The sequence below is a fragment of the Alligator sinensis genome, unplaced genomic scaffold (assembly GCF_000455745.1).
Source record: "Alligator sinensis unplaced genomic scaffold, ASM45574v1 scaffold881_1, whole genome shotgun sequence".
Classification (NCBI taxonomy): Eukaryota; Metazoa; Chordata; order Crocodylia; family Alligatoridae; genus Alligator; species Alligator sinensis.
The window spans coordinates 955,014-972,185 of record NW_005842346.1 but is presented as its reverse complement, the minus strand read 5'-3'; the positions used below and the strand labels follow the sequence as shown (position 1 = coordinate 972,185).

Genomic DNA, 17,172 nt, shown 5'->3' with positions numbered 1-17,172 from the left:
CTGGGTAGAGGAGGTCGAGGTGGGGGGGAAGCTCTTTGGTGCTGGGAGCCCCATGCCACCCTGGCAAAGCACCCACTGCCTGCCTGGCAGCAGCGAAGGTGGCAATACAGAGTTGTGCTCCTTATTACTGCCCAGCAGGCAGGGGGTGCTTTGCCAGGGCAGCGCAGGGCTCCCAGTAGTGGCAACAAGCTTTCTCGCCCAGCCCCGCTCTGCCCTACCACACCAGGTCCTGCCCTCTGGGCCCCAGGGGGAAGGCAGCAGGAAGGAGAGCCTGAGCCCACAGCAAGCATCTGCATCTGCCTCCACCCCCCTCAGGCTCTTCTCTGGCCTTGCCACCCATGGGGGAGGGGCAGCTGTGCTCCTCTCCGCTGCAGTAGGTGGCAGCCGGGGCTTGGGCGCTGCTGTGGGGAGCAGGGGGCTGCAGACCCAGGTCCCTGGCCCCATAGCCCTGGTAGCTGGGGGCCCCCTCTGGCAGGGCTGGGGGGGCAAAAGGCTGTAGGTGGACAGTGAGGGGCACCGGCAGAGGTGTGGGGGGGAGCAAGGGGCAATGGCATGGGCAGACCAGGCACTGGCATACCAGGGCTGCTTAGCTCCACAAAGCAGTGAGGGAGGGGGGCAGCCACAGCTGGACCCCTGTTCTGGTGACTGAAGGGGGCAGGGGGAGCTCTGATTTTCCATGCTAAGAAACCCAAAATCAAATGCAAAATGTATAGGTATTTAGAAATTAGAATTTAAGCTGTATAATGCTTAGTTCTCTGAAAGGCCTTTGGTATCTCACATCAAATACCCAACTTGACCGTAACTCTTTCTATACTTAATTTTTTCCACTTATAAAATTGGAATAATACATTTTAACAGTCTGTATTTCTCCTTTGAGGCAGAGAGTTCTTGCAAGTACCTGCCTTAGGCTCAACTTCGATAAAATAGAAGTGTCATTAGTAGGCAGTGTGGGAGCAAAATTATAAGACTGCCTTGGAGGATGAGGGCAGCTGCAGTTTACTAAATCCTTGTTAACATAATAGCTTTTGGGTCATATTAAATTGGCTGCTATGTCTAAATGTTTCTCAGCTAGGCTAATTAGCATAGCCATCATTCCTCACTAGCATGGATCTACTGTTTCCAATACAATAAAAGGTAATAGTTTGTTCACTGGAGCAAGGACTGGCACCCAGGTCTTCCCCTTCCCAGGGGAGTGACCTGTGGGGGCCGAGGGGGGAAATCGAGGACCAGGAGTCTTTGGGAATGCTAGCTGGGGTTGCGGCTGCGATCCCACGATGGGAAGATGGGTACTCTCTACCACCAGAGCGGAATTAGGCACAAACGAGACACGTATCAATTGGAAAACAGAGATGGCTTTACTTACACTGTAGAGTCATATACAGCGCAGGCAATCGTAGTTGCAACAATTCTATTTTCTAATCGGTAATCAAGGAGCTCTTGTAGACCGGGTAGCTCGGGTCTAACTCGGGCATGCAACACGGAGGATACGTCGCAAGGCTTCACCGATGGGAAGTCATTGGCAGGTGATCAAGCTGCCGAAGTTCCACTCCAGGGGGAATCACGGAGTTCTCCAACTAGGGCGGAAACGCCCCTAACCTTTTATACAGCTAGTGAGCCAATTGCCAACCAGCAAGGGGGCAAATTCCCAGCCGCCACGTGGGAATAATTTAACTTCAGCCAATCATATCATGCAAATCTGCATTTCATCGGTGGGAACTCTATCCACGCCGGAACTCTTCACCATGCCGAGACTTCCCCTGCCTTACCGTGCCTTGTGCTAGAAAGTTCCACTGTGTCGAGGCACTGATTCAAATCAGCTCTGACATGACCTAACCATTGGGTGATAGAGTTCTGCTCAATATTTGGCCCACAAGATATTTAATTACTCATTGCAAAATGAAACAGGTTCAGTGGGAGGGAGGGAGACTCAGAGAACCCAACCCTAGTATGCTCTGTATATTGGTGATTATGGTAGGTGATGTGGAATCAAATCCCCTCAAGCAGAAGAGGGGTTTGAACATGGTCTGTTGGGTAAAAGATCACTACTTCATGCTTCTCCTGTAGCCTGATCAGTACGTGCATTCATGACATATGGATGAGATAGAATAATGCATCCTTGTGAATCTTTATGGCTAAGTACAGACAAGTCAAAAAGCCTGAGGCTGAATCAATTCAATTTTCACAGGTTGGTCTAAGCTGAGTTGACTGAACCAATAGGAAGTGAACAGACATTCACCTTTCATTCTGGAAATGTAGCCACATGCCTGTAGTGGCCCAAGCCAGAAGGTACCCCTCCCTGCTCAGCTGGAGCAGACAGCTTGGGCCAAGGCCACCCTGTGAGGGGGGGTGGGGGGGTGGTGAGGTACAAACAGAGCTGAATTAACCCTTTAGTGGGCCCCAGACAAACAAACTTGTGGGCCCTGGGCCATTGAGACCCCCTTCCCCACCTCAGTGCTGCTGCCCATGGGAACTGGAATTGGAGCAGTGTTGCCAAGTCTCATGAGAAAAAAAAAGCAGCACTGCCCTTAAAAACAAGCCAAACACATTTCAAAGAGAGGGGAGGGTGGGGAGTGGGTCTGTGTTTGGGGGTTGGCAATAGGGTATATTGGGGTGTATATGTGGGAGGGGGGTTGTGGGGGCAGGGTGTGGGTGTGTGGGGTGTGAGGGAGGGTGGTGGGTGTGGAGACGCCTCACACTCTCCCCCCATGGTGCACAGCCCCCGCCGCCAGCAGCAGCTACCCTCGGGACCCACGCAGGCACCAGCACCCCACAACATGCAGCTCCAGCCAGCACTGCACAATGGTGGCAAAGAGCACAACCTCGCTGGCTGCCTTTCTCGCACCAGGCTCTGTGCTGCCCATGTGCAGCTCTGCCCTGCTGGGGGGAAGCAGCGTGGGCTGGAGCTGACTGCCTTCCCTGCCCCATGCTTCCTGTGACCTGCAGGCCAGGGGGCAGGGAAGGCAGCAGCTCCAGGTTTTCCCTGGTAGCACAGAGCTGCATGTTCACCACGTGGAGCCTGGTGTGAGAAAATTGGCTGACAGGCTGTGCTCCTTGCTTCCCCTGTGCAGCACTGGCCAGAGCCACACGTCTGGGCCTGTATGGGCCACAAGTGCCCCGAAGCTGCTGCTGCTGGCGGCAGGGGCTGTGCACCATGGGAGGGGCGTGTGTAGGGGGTCCCCATACTCTCCACTCTTCCTCACACCCACACCCTGCCCATCTGCACTCCATACTCCCACTGCCCCCCTGGGAACAGTCTCTGCACTCCCATGCAGCTGCAGCACCCCCCCTACACCTGCCCTATCTGTACCTGGTGTCCAGAGCAAGCCAGAGGCTGGGGAAGGCACTCAGGTCCCTGGGGCGGCAGCAACAGTGGCCCCACCTGGAACGGAGGGGAGGAGCATGGGGTCATTCACACTCCCACAGCTCAGGGCCCTAGGCATGTCCATTAAGCTGGCCCTGTGTACAAAGTATCCTGGGATGCTGGAGGACCGTGAGTTAACTTGAATCTGGAGGACTTCTTAGGAACCTTAGCTGCTTGGCACTGGCAAGATTTAGTCCTAGATTAGGTGGCAGATGAGTATAACTTCTTAGGTTCTAAATTTGGCAGTAAGGGCCGTCCACGGTGGGGGGCAAATCAGGGCAACTGTCCCAGGCTCCACGCTTTGGGGGCCCCGCGGAGCCAGGCGGAGCAGCGGCTCAGCATCCACCCGCTCACTGCACCCCACCACCCATGGCAGCGGCAGATTCTTCAGGTCCAGGATTAGAGTGGGGGCAGGGCCCTGCATGGGTTGATTTGCCCCAGGACCCGCACCCTGCTCAGGTCGCCTCTGTTTGCAGTTTAGGTGTCTGTGTTCTCTTGTCAATCTAGTCTTGTGTTTTGTCCACAGTTAATACAGCAAGTCAAAAGCAGAAAAGCAGAATCCAAACCACCTAAGACCGTGGCCTGTGTCAAGTGTTAGGTTATTCTGCCTTTTTGTTGTCTGGCACCATACCCTTTGAGAGAACATCTCTCTCCCTGATCAGGTGCGGTCACTGTTGCTGTTGCTGCAAAAGAGTAAGGCAAATACAGAAAACATGTTGCAACTGCTAGGATTTTAAGCAAGTTTGACTTAATCATGTTTGTATTCCTTTGTATCAAAGTTTCATAGTTGGTAGGGTCAGAAGGAACCTAAGCAGCTCATCAAGTCCAACCCCCCTGTTATGGACAGGAAAGGATGCTGGGGTCAAACGACCAGGCTAGGTGATTATCTAGCCTCCTTTTAAAGATCCCCAGGGTAAGGGTGAGCACCAGTTCCCTAGGAAGTTGATTCCAGCTCCTAGCCACCCTGACTGTATCCACAGTCTGCAAGTATTCACATGAACGAGTTTTACTAATACAAATGCTCAAAGGAAAACTAATTTCTCAGTGCCTGCTAAAGGACAGCAAATTTGAAATAAATGAACAGTCAGGAAACAGTGTCTTGTGACTTCTATGAACATTGTGGTGTAACAATGCAGCATTAATTTTGTTTTCTTATTTTTGGAGGTCTGGGTTCAGGTCTTAATTCCAAGCATGAACCTGGCTTATGCCTCAACCTCTCTTACTTCTGCTCCCCCCTATAAAGCAGGAATAATAGATCCTATTTCCCTTGTTTGACTATTTTAAATTCTTCAGGGAAATTTGCGTATCTTCACAGTGTCTAATAAAGAGAACTCTGAACCCAGCAAGAGGCATCACTGTACAAGAAGATGGTAGAAGTAGTAAATGTATGAACAAAAAAAAAAGAGATGCAGACTGGAACTTTAGGTTTAACTTTCCATTTTCTCTTTGTCAGTTGAAGTTAGATTTCAACTTAATTTTTAATAGATCCCCATGCAAACAATATCCCTTTCACTTTTGTAGTGCCACCTGTACCAAACACTGGCCACTTATCCATTTATAGTTCAGGCCTGATCTGAGCATCTAAATGTAGCTCTTCTCTGTTATAAGAGATAGCTCTCAAAGCACTCCATTTTACACACACGTTCTTTCATCTTTTATTGAATATAGATTAAATGTTTCATCCACTTTAGCATCCCAATTGCTTTTAAATGGTACTGACATTTTAAAATATGGTGGATATGCCCCTAACAAATAGCATACAGACCATTTTCTGGGCTTTCAGTCACTGAGGATAAGATGAAACTACTGGAACAATACTATCTACTCTCACAGGGCTTTTTTTTTTTTTAAAGGAAAAGAAGAAAACTCCATATTCGAGACAATAGACAAAGTGGATTCCTTCTTTGAAGTGTTGATTCAGGCACCCTGCACAAGACTAACAGGCTGGTAAAGGTTTCACAAATGACCCAGGGCAAGGAAAAAACTTCCTGTAATACATTATCTAACGCAGAAATATTTTCCCCTGTATTTTAAGATCTTTTACTATGCCTTGAAAACATAGACATTTAGGAATTCATCAGAAAAGTCCTATGGGAACTCTAGGCAGCTTACTCCAGCTGTTGTAGTGCTTTTAAAAGCCTAAAGAAAGTTCCAGATAGATCTAAAATCCTTTTAAATGGGAAACTGGAAACAGCTGCCAAAAGATAATTAAATAAACAAAACCTGTTCTTCTGTGAACAAAGTTCCTCTTCCAGTGCTTACTTCTAGCCAAAACGTATCTGTAAGAGGAGTTGGTACGTGCAGATGAGGCAGTATTGCTTCAGAGCAAGATGGAGTGTTGGCATAGCCATGGTGGGTCAGGAAATACGCAAGAAGTAATGGGGTTTCTTTGGTGTTATCTTTTATTTGACTGACTACGTGCAAGCTACAACATATATCACCAAAAACCTCTTACATCAGAGCCAGACGCAGTGTTAACGATTAGCGGATGTACAAGGCAAAATCAGGGGTTTCCTAGCAGAGGGATTCCTAGTTCTTAGAACATAATTAGCCTAACACAGGAGATTACCCCAGTCTGAGTAGTCTGGCAGCTGTTCTCAGCATGCCTGGGAAGAAAAGTCTAGGTACCTAGTGACCTTTAAAGTAAAAAAAAAGAAGGTAGTAGCCTATCCTGGTGTACTAGATGACAATTTTGGAACTAGCCCAAACTTTAGAGATGAAGGTCAACAGTATCCAAATAGTATTTGGGTGCCAAATGTGAGCAACCTGACAACCTTAGTTTCAGAATACAGTTAATTTGTCTGTGGAATAATTTGCCACTGCAGTTTAATTCACTCTTCTTCTGATGCTGTGTCAGACTCCCCTCTTTTCCCTCAATTATCAAGTCCTGATAATTGGTCCCTACTGGATAATTGGTCATTATTTGCATTCCCCTTTGGATGGAGATTAACCAGCAATTCCTGTACCTCATGTAGCCTGTGGGTTGAGGATTAGAGAGTTCCCTGCCACCATCTACTGGTTGATCAGAGAAAAGACATAACAAACAAGGGACAGAAAATGTTCTGCATGTTTCGGACCTGCCCACCCAGTGGGTATCATTTTAGTTTGAGTGCATTTGGCAGTGATGCCAAAGCGCTCTCCTACATTTCTTACATCCGAGGGTTGTGGATTCTATGATGAGGATGTACCGCTAGGCCTGTAACTTGAGGACAGAGTTGACATTCTGTGCCTGGCAGCTTGTTTAGAAATCAGGGGTCTTCCCTGCTACAGCTGCAGAGAGCAGTAGTTGAGGTAAATGAGCTCTAATGAAGGATCCCTTTGCCTGGCAACCTTCCAGCTCTATTCACTATAACTGAAGGAGCCATGAACCTGGCAGTATGAGAAGAGATAGAAATGACAGCACACATTCAGCAATAGAAATGAGTGAAGAGTAGTTGGCTTTCTTTTATGCTCAACATGTGTAGAGTTGAAGTCAGAGACTGAGGGGATTATGCTTTAGGACAAGACCAGGACAGGGATGGCATTGCAATTGAAGGTGGCAGCAGAGTGGTCCATGCAGTAGAGATGATAATGAAGTGTTTCTTTGTGGAAGCTGTTTTCCCTGCTTCCCCCTATACTACCAGGTGGGGAAACTGGGACAAAGAACTGCTTCCCAAGATACTGTGAGTGTTCTGCTTACCACAAACATATGGTTGATTGATTGCTATGTTTCCTAGATATAATGCTGTGTTCCTTTCCCCTTGGATAAAATATTTGTTGTTTTTATATGCAAGCTCAAGTTATGTCTACACTGCAGACTGCAGCATAGTGTAGAAACACAAGCTAATAAGATATGTGAGCCTGCTACAGCTAAGCTGCTTCCAGTACCTGAGCTAGCACTAGGCTGCACAGCAGTCAACAGCATAAGCATAGCTTGAGGACTTACCAAATGAGCAACTCTTCCCCTATTGCATATGACTTCCCACTCCCCACCAAATTTGGGGCTGAGCGAAGAGGGCTCAGTTGGTTGTATTAAATCCTAAGAGATGGGAAGCCAGCTCTTGCTGCTGCAAATAACCCCTGTCATAAATGTGCTATTGGTAGTATGAGTGAAATAGCATTTTATGAGTATGCCTACATAGCTCTAGACCTGTAGTAGAAAAGCATAGTACTGGGCTAGCTAGCCCTGTGAAAGCACTGTGCCCAGGATAATAATTCTTGGGCTATCTTAATATGGTTCTGTTGCTTCCATGATGGAGCTAGCATGTGCAAAACTGACTTAACGTATTTGTGCCACTGCTATTTGTTGCCAGGGTGCACCCCTGTACACATGCTCTGGCACATGGCAAGTTGCCCCAGGTGTGATAGGAGAGGCTGGAGCCAGCACCTGGGCTGGCCCCAGAAGCCTCACTTGAGGCCCTAAAGGTCTCCTCAGGTTCCAGCAGTGGCAATCTGGGCGCACAGAGCCTAGCCGGCAGCCAGAACATGGCTCTGGCCTGCCAGGCTCCAGTTTTGGGTGGTGCACGCTGCTGCCACATGCACCACCCTGCTCTTTTCTGTCTCTTTTTGTAACGCTAGGATCTCCTGGGGTCAAAACCCCTGTTGAACTGCAAATTAGCAGCAGGGTTAACACTTCTATGTTCAGTGCTGCAGCTTGACTTCATTTTCAGCTGTGAATGCTTAGCAAGTCTGTACATTAGACCACAAGATCTCAGGCACAGAAAATGAGCAACTTGGAATTAGTAATCGCCTGGGATACATTTGAATTAAATGATTTGTCTAGGAAATCTGCAGAAGGGGAAGTGACAAAATTCAGTGCTCCAGAGTAGCATCAGCTACCTTAATAATGAGGTCTGCATTTTTCTTCCTGCAGCAGTCTCCTTCATTTACCACAAACCTTCCGATTCTGCTGTAAATGTCCTATGGGGAACAGTCTCCTTTGCTGCAAGACCCTAATTCATCCTGAAAGTGAGTAGACTCTGCATGCACACTGAATGAGCTGGGGATCATACAGAAAAAGGTATGTGATCATGTAATTAAAGACTGTTCTATAATATGTATGCAGAAGGGAGCTGTATTGAAGTTGCATGGGCAATATTAAACCCAGCGATTTCTAACTTTTTAGTGCTTAGCATTGTAATCTAATCTGTTCTTGTAAAATGGTTTTATGCACATATGTAGCTTCCTCTTAGCTTAAAAAAAAAGCTCAAAAACAGCATTCCAGTAGTGTCATGGTCTGTCAGCAAGGCTGAACCTCTTAGAACTGCAGCACCAACCTCTCCCATTTGCACTCACAGAGCAAGTGATAGTAAGTGCAATCAAAATACCCCTGCTCTGTGGACAGTTCTAAGGAGGTGTCATACACATCGTCTGTGGATGTCACAAATACTTGCTGACAGCAGAGGCATGATGAGACTTTCAAACTCTGGGTACCATTCTTGACTCGAGACTGAAATATTGTTCTAGTAAATTCAGATCCGTTTGCCTGTTTCCCCTACACCAGTTTGGTTTCTTTTGCCTATTATAACCCTTTCAGACCTGCTGAAGACCATAGGGATGCTCGTGTGAGTACAGTATGAATAAGAAATCTGGCTGTACAAAAGGAAGCATCTTTCCTTAAGTGTTTTATCAGCCACGATACCAAGGCAGAAATGGGAACTGCCCATGGTAAGAAGCTTACCAATCCGTAGTAGCAATTCAGTGGTTTAAAAGAGTTATTAAAAATGTCTTGAGGTATCTTTAGGAAGTATCAAAAGTTGGGGGAGAGGGGTCTTTAAATCAAAATTAATTGTTGTGATGAGGTAGCAAATAAATTTTACTAACCCCAGATTTTGAAAAATGATGAGTCAGGACCCCAGAAATCATGGAAGAGGCTTAAAAATTGTAAACCTAAAACCCCCCCAATAATTTAGGATTGTTGTTTCCCCTGCTGTTTTGATTTTGAGCCTGGTAGGTGACTTTGGTTATGCTTCAGCATTTTGTTCATAACCATAAATGCTGCAAATTTAAAACTGAGCTTTTAACCTAATTATATGACTATAGAGAATGGCACTTTATGAAACACCAAATTTAGAGACATGCACAATAAGCAACTAAACTGCTATCTTTAAATTAATATCTTACAGCACAAACATAGAAGTATGTACTCCGCTTTCCATTTATAAACAAGGAAAGCTATACCAAAATTATGTTTCTTAGTAACCTGGTAATGAAGCTTCTTTTCTGAGATTTATATAAATAAATAAAAATATGTAGCCTCAAAAACTAAGGGTCTGCCTGTCTGAGAGAGTTTTGCCAATTATATGAATAAACCCATCTAATCAATATAGTTAGACCAGCATAACTCCCTGTGTGAGCATGTGTAAGCCTTGACCGAATTCAGTAGGGTTCCTGTTAGGCCTGTGCGAAGCAGCTAGTATTCGCTTCGGATTCGGCTGATTTGGGGGACAGTGATTTAATTAGTTGATTCAAATCGCTGTCCCGAATCGATTTCAGCCAAATCTGATTCAGAGATTCAGCAGCAGCCCATGCCCTGTCTACCCCAGCTCCAGGCACTGGGGGGGAGCCCCGACTCACCAGGTGCTTCTGGATGCGGGGGGCAATCCCTACTGCCCCATGCTGCATGGGGGGCTCTGCCACAAGCCCCCAGCCCCCCTCCCCCACCATGGCTGCCCTGCCTGCCATGGTTCCAGCCCTTTAAGAAAAACAAAAAACCGGGGAAAAACCCTGGATTTACTGTTCCTGCCAGTGGAGGGAAATCCCCACTGCCCCGCACCAGGCGGGGGGCTCTTCTACAAGCCCCGCGAAGCCCCAAGGCTGCTGCAGGTGAGTCCCGGGGCTTTTCTCCGTGGGTTTTTTTTTTCCTCTTAAAGAGCCAGAGCTGGCCTGGGTGTGGCACTTGTGGGGGGTCGGGGGGCTCATGGCAGAGCCCCCCCCCATGCAGCGTGGGGCAGCGGGTAGCAGCAGGGATCACCCCCTGCCTGGCAGCACCTGGTGAGTGGGGCATTTTTTTTAAAGCGCCGGGAGCTGGGAAGGGCAGGGCAGCCATGGGGGGGCTGGGGGAGCAGGTGGGAGATGGAGGCTGGCAGGGGTCCCCCACCCCCCATGGTCTCCTTCCCCACTCCTAGTACTTACCAGCTCTGAGTCTGGCTGCAGCTCCCTGCTGCAGCCACTGGGGGCTGCCCAAATCATCACAGCACTCCAAATCTTTTTTAAAAATCTGGAGAGCTTTGAATCAATTGGGACCTTTTAATTGGTCCTCTGATTTGATTCAGTGGCCAGATCTCCAAATCTGAATTGAGCCAAATCTCCTCCGAATCAAATTACTACCCAAAGCTTCGCACAGGCCTAGTTCCTGTTATACTATCTGCTTGTAGAACTCTATCAGCAAATGCCTGAGGGACATGCAGCTTAGACTAGCAAAGCAGTTGTGTTGTTATCATATATGCCAGGGGTTCTCAGACTTTGTGCTACTGTGACCCTGAGTGCTGGATGGCAGCAGCGGTGGTGGGGGACAGGGAGCTCACACATGGCAGCTGCTGCCACCATCCACCGCTCTGCACTGCTGCTGCCTGCCACTTCCCTGCACCACCATGGTACCCTCTAGGAAGTTTGCAGCCCCATTTTAAGTTGCTTCTGACCCCCTGGAAGGTTGCAACCTACAGTCTGAGACCCCCTCCCGTCCCCCCGATATATGCCATTTCCTTAAGTGAACTCCCACTTCTGTAAGGTACATCTTCTCTAGGGCTTTTAGCAGCAAAGTTATCTCACTTAAGGTGTGATTTTGTTTGTTTGGGTGCTTTTTTTCTTTTTAAGAGAGAAATCCTATCAAACAACATAGCAAGCTCTTGTTGTAGACTTCTAGTGTGGACCAGATCTTACTTGTGGTAACGGTAATTTTATTCTGTAAGGAAAAAAAATACCAAATCCCTTCCAAAGTGGCAAAAACTGGAAAAGACTCGTGCTGAAATAAGCATGCTGCATAAATTCTACTGGTATAGATCTATCAGCTTAATTTCCCCTCTTGGACTATGTTGATTTAATACTGCATCACAAGGTCTAAGAGAAAATAGCCTCCAGTGAGGGCTAGGTGGCGCAGTAAGTTAATGCTTTCAGCTGTTTCAGACATTTTGCAGTTCCCAAATTCCTGTAAATTTCCATGGGCTCATGTTTGTTGACGCATTGAGACATTAATTAACATGGGAGAAGTACCCTCCTCTCTGCAGCATTCACGAACAGGGACTTTTTTCTAACTCGTGTGTTGAATATGCTTTTCTGTATCAATTCTATCTGGGTTCTTTTATTTTTAAAACACTAATCCCAGTCCTCCTTTGCAGCACCTTGCTTCCAATGCCAAGTTCTTAGCAAAGTAAGCCTCATTGCAAGCATTGTTTAAAGGAAAGAAATGTAAATAATTTTTTTTTTAATTGATTTTTATCCTTAAAAAACGGGTAATTCTGACTTCTTAAATACTATGAGAAGTAATTTATGTAAGTGAAAAACTGCTATTTAGGCACAAAGAGATTAACAATGCAGCTTTAGCTGCATAACTGAGGGTTAAATTGAACACAGCACTGCTAAAGGAAGATTGACCAGGAAACCAGTTTGGTAAGCAGAGCCATTATTTTAAATGTTTACACGAAAAGCAACAGATAAGGACTTAGTATGTGTATTGTTATTTCTTGGAGATAAGAGTTGTGATTAATGAGTCATTTATATTCTAGACGGGGTCAGGACAGGAGTTATCAATACTCTGGCAATAACATGGCAGTATTGTTGCAACTGAAGAATTTTTAATAACCACAACAATCAAAGGGTTGAGTATAACAGTCGGACAGTTAATGTACCAAGCATTTAGCATCTGCTTCTGTGAGGTGTCGAGTGCCTCAATGAGGCACTGAGTGCACTTAAATTGCATTAAAATAATGGGAGTAGAGGGAACTCATTTCCTTCCTGAAGATTCTCAGCAACTGGCAAGATTAAGTCATTAGCATTCAAGCACTAATGGAAAACAGGAAAAATCCACTTGCTGCTTATATTTGTGTTCTTTCTGCTGCTGCCCTGGCTCATACAAGTTACTCCTTCATACTATTGTTAATGAATGTAAAACAGAGAATGAATGCTTAAGAGCAGAGACAGGCAAGTTTCTTTGGGTAGATGCGATATATTTTACTAGACCAACTAGGTAGTTGGGGGGGCGGGAGTTCTGTGTAAGTTTTTGGGTGCAATCACCCTTCTTCTGGCATGGAAGTCTCTGCTGTTCTGAGATTCCAAGGAATGAGAGAAGCTAAAAGTGTGACAAGATGTCAGTGAGAAAGTAAATAGGTTAACAAAATTAGGAAAACAAAAGGTAAATCAGGGCTGGAGGGAAGTGGGGTGAGCGAAGCCATAGGTGAGTCAAGGGGACTCTACAGTCCTACTAGTTCAAGGTACAAAACAGGTTCACTGACATCCTGTCGCCCTTTTAGCTTCTCTTATTGCTTGGAGCCTCAGAACAGCAGAGACTTCCTATGCCAGAAGAAGGGTGATTGTGCCTGGAAGCTTGCTAAGGACTCTTTTTCCAACAACTCAGTTGGTCTAATAAAAGATACCACATCAACTCGAAGAACCTTGCCTGCCTATGTCCTTAGACCAACACAGCTAGAACCAAAAACCTAGGAACATAGAGACATTGCTGCCAGTCTTTACATTTGTAGTCAGGGCATGTCTGACATGTGGAGATAGTAGTGGGAACCCAGAACAGACAAACTGTGGAAACCCACAGTAGCAAATAAAGCCTTTGTCTTCACTATACGGTAACCACATGGTAAGGTATTGTGCGGATCTTGGCATACAGTAGACTACCCCTTTTATTGTGAGCTCTTGTTAACCATGTCAGCATGCTTGGTTAATGCAAGGTGCTAGGCCTTTCAGTAGTTTGCAGTTAAAAATGCAACAGCAGCCAATGAATGGGACTACATGGACATGGTGGAGATAGATCTGATGGTATTTTAATGGCAAATGACCCCTATGCAGGCCACTGCTTCTGGGTCAGGAGCCTAAGCACATGCTTGGTGCAGCCACATTGTGACCAGAGGAGGTTCAGAACTTTTGTATAAAAAAGACCAATTCATGGAGCTGTGAAGAACTTGGCTCAGCACTTGAGGGACACACCAATACATGAAAGAATCAAGAGAGGTACAGAAGCATGTGGCTTTTGCTCTGTGACAAGTAGCAGTCCTGGACTCTGCTGCTGTTGGAGTATAGGTAGGAGGCTCACCATTAAAAAAATAATGCTGCTGTTCTCAGCATTGCACAACAGTAGAGCAAAGACTATCCCTGTAAACCCAAAGAATTTACAGCCTGAGTATGAAAGAAGAGACAGCAGAGGGGTGTAGATACATGGGGGAGTATAAGGAAACTAAAGGCAATACTGTCCCTCCATGATGGATATTGTTTTCACATACCAGTGGTTGAACTGCAGTCTTTTTATAGGCAAGAGGATTTTAAGGAGGGATTTGAAGAATGATAATTGAATGGTTTTGTGGATATGTATGGGGGGCTTCATCCTAAGATTAAGAGGATGCATGAAAGAAGCCAGGAAGATACATGTGTGTGTGAAAAAGCAACAGGTTTATGGATGGATGTGGAAGTCTTATTTCAATACTGAATAAGAACTGATAAGTAACATAGGGAAAGGCCCCAGGCTAAGGTGAAAGTGAAGACAAGTGGCTTATATTTTATGAAATGCATAAGCGGGAGACAGTGCAGAGAAATAAATTAGGGTCATAGTCAAAGTGACTGACTCGGGAAAGGATGTTTTTCCAGCATTCTGGATGGATAAGAGTGCAGCAAGGTTGGAAGTCCAAAAAGAGCATTCTAATGATCAAGCCCAGAGATGACCCGAACCTGACAAGTTTTAGCTCTGTGGATGGATGGAAAAGTCTATTTCAGAGTTGTTATGCCAAAAGAATCTGACAGACTTGGAGATGGACCTCTCTCTAGGTCCTCACATCCAGGCTAAGGTGAAGATGATGCCCAGGTTATGGGCCTAAGCAGTAGAAAAGAAAGTAGTTTTGTCCACAGTAATGGAGAAATGATAGAAGGTCTGGAAGGGAAGATAAAGAGTTTTGTCATCTCTGCTAGCAATAAGTCTGGGATCGGAGAATCTATACTTGCACAGAGATCATTGTGGTTTTCAAGGCAATTGATACTGCTATGTCCATCTATCCAAATCTGCTAGTTATTCTTACAAGCCTGGGGACAACCCAAACAATACAGGTGTGATTGGGACACTTCCATTTATTTATTTATTTTTTTTAAGCTTTCTGTTTCAAGCAAGCAAGTACTTGAACAAAAATGGCTTACTCCGTTGGTGATACGTAGGGGGTGCATGTGCACCCCATGAGCATGGGGGTGCACCCCCTGCAAAAAGGCACTGCTGGTGGTACCTGTGGGCAGTTGCTGCTTCCCCCCCGCCAACTGCTGACACTGCCAGCAGCATCTGCGGGCAGTCCCCAATCGCTGCTGGCCACTGTTGACACTGCCGGTGGCATCTGTGGGTGGCCGCCATGCTCCCCGGCCTCCGAGGGTACGCAGCATTCATGGCTTACTCCATTTTTATGCAGACCCTCATGGACCACAGTGACACACTTACAGAACACCTGCTAGTACGTCTAGTGATGCTGTTTATGAATCAGGTTTGCTTCCATGTAGGTAAGCTGGTACATCATTTCCATCTAACTGCAGCCATCATCAATGTCCTGCAATTTTAGGTCTTCTAGCTGCCTCTGGTTGATGAGGACTTGTCCTGATGAATGCCAGTAAGTCCTCAGACAAGGCACTTCAGCTACATGTTTAGCATGTGCAGAATGGAGCCTTTGTCTGATTAAAGGCACAGTGGTGCTGCCTAAACTCCTTGGGACTTTAGTGTCTTTTACATCAAATATGATTGGGCCATGTTATGTGCGTCTTAGTATACGTGAAAGTAAGGATGGCTGGGTTGCCAGCAATTATGAACTGGAATGTCCTGACAGACAACCAGCAAATGAAGCTCTTATTGCCACAGGCTCTGCACTAGCAAAGGCTACAAGATTTTTCCCTTTGTACTTGATACTTCAGCATCATGGTGAGTACATTCATCCTGAATAAGGGGGTACATGGTGGCTTTGGGCCAATGCATGGCATTAAAGGATGATGCCTGTATATAACTGCAGCATATATGTATGTGTTCAAGAAATAGGTTCCTTCCTCTTCACCTTTTACTGAAACTCACTGATGCTAACAGAGTGGGAATATCAACTGCCATAATCTAAAAGCATATACAGGCATATCCTAAGGTAAAAACTTTTGTCACTCTCAAGCACAGGTCCAGGGAGGTGATGCTTCCCCTCTATGCAGCACTGATATCCTGGGGCTGCTGAGAGCTGCACCGCTGAATTGGGAGCCAGAAAAATTGCTCCCCATGGGGGTTCTCCCTTCTTCACTTCAGAGGCAAGGGAAAGCTTCAGGTACAGGGAGAGAGAGTCTGTCTTGGAATCTGACACTCCTATTTTCCTCCCTCTTCCCCTCTTTTTTTTTTTTTTCTCTCTTGAGTGGGGAGTGTTGATTCCTGGAGCAAACTAATTGGGAATGGAGTCCTGGCGGTTTGGTTGCCAGTTTAGGCACGCAGGCCTTGAGGGGAGTAATACCATGGGTGCGTTAATCTTGGAGCAGACTGACCAGGAATGGGTTCTGGCAGTTATTGGCCCTTTGTGTTTTGGGAGTTGTAGTGTCTCAGCATTGTGGTATAGCTGTAGCCATAGGCCTGGGCCCTCTTTGCTATTTCACAGTGTAAGCGGTTGTGGTGTGCCACTGAGGTCTAGGGGTCTGATCTTCTAAGTGCCAGCTCTTGGGACCTGACGGATTGACCTGACTGGCGCATTAGCAGGGCACACCCTCTGTCTTTCCTGCCATGTCTTGATCTTTAAGTAAGAAGGGAGGATCCTTGTTGGTGTTCACCTATTGTCACAAGCATCTTGTTCCCTGGGGCTCTGCCTCCCCTTGCATCCCATCCTTGCATCAACTCAGTCTTATAGTCTAATCAGGTCAAGTCCCATCGAGTGGTGACATGGCCCCATCCTCTCAGTTGGTCTGCCTTTACCTCAGCAATCAGCAGCCCTCCTTGACACAGTTCAGTGGGCTTCTACTGCTATGCTTCCTTAGAGCTGATCCCTTAAATTCGTACTTTTCACCATCACCCAACAGAACAGACTCGCAGCTCACTTTCTTCACCCATCCAGTGAAGCACCTATCGTCTTGTGTCACCTTCAGTCTGTGTCGACAAATCCCCAGTGCTTTGCCACTGGTCCCACGATGGTGAGGCTCCCCACTGTGATGAGGCTCCTCCAAGCTTCCAGTTGGGGGTGCTAGCATTGCTCTTCCCTCTTGGTCCCCAGTGAGGCTTGCTCCAGTCAGGGCTTGCTCTCCTGCACCTGTGCTCTCTGGTCCCTGTTCTCCCTTCTTCAGCTGGCGTAGGGGACATCTTTATGACATGATCAGCTGCATGCCAGCCAACCCAGATCCAGCACGAGCTGGGGAAATGCAGTGGCTCCAGTGCCAGGGATTCCTCAGATGGTGCCGCTGGCACTCCTATTGGTAGCTGAAGATGCCCCCTCTGGGAGCAAAAACGTTTATGTTCCATCCTCAGGAGGGAGTGGGATCACCAACAGGGTTTTACATGAGCAGACACCCAAGGCTTTGTCTAGCCAGGTCTTAAAATCTCTCTTTAAGGATGGAGTTGCCACAACCTCTCTGGGTAAACTGTTCCAGTGCTTTACTATCTTCCTTGTGAGAATGTTTCCTAATATCTAACC

The 17,172-nt window shown here is 46.6% G+C and overlaps 1 long non-coding RNA gene across 2 annotated transcripts in view; it reads left to right on the top strand.

The window, feature by feature from the left end:
• The first annotated feature begins 6,682 nt into the window (after window positions 1-6,682).
• Window positions 6,683-17,172, top strand: part of LOC102380106 — a 61,385-nt gene continuing 50,895 nt past the window's right edge. Inside the window, exons 1-2 of one of the 2 annotated variants that reach the window (XR_003095315.1) lie at window positions 6,683-7,023; window positions 8,217-8,360. This is a non-coding gene — a long non-coding RNA (uncharacterized LOC102380106). Of the gene's footprint in view, window positions 7,024-8,213; window positions 8,361-17,172 lie in introns of both variants that reach the window. The other variant, XR_324469.3, reaches the window with a different exon arrangement.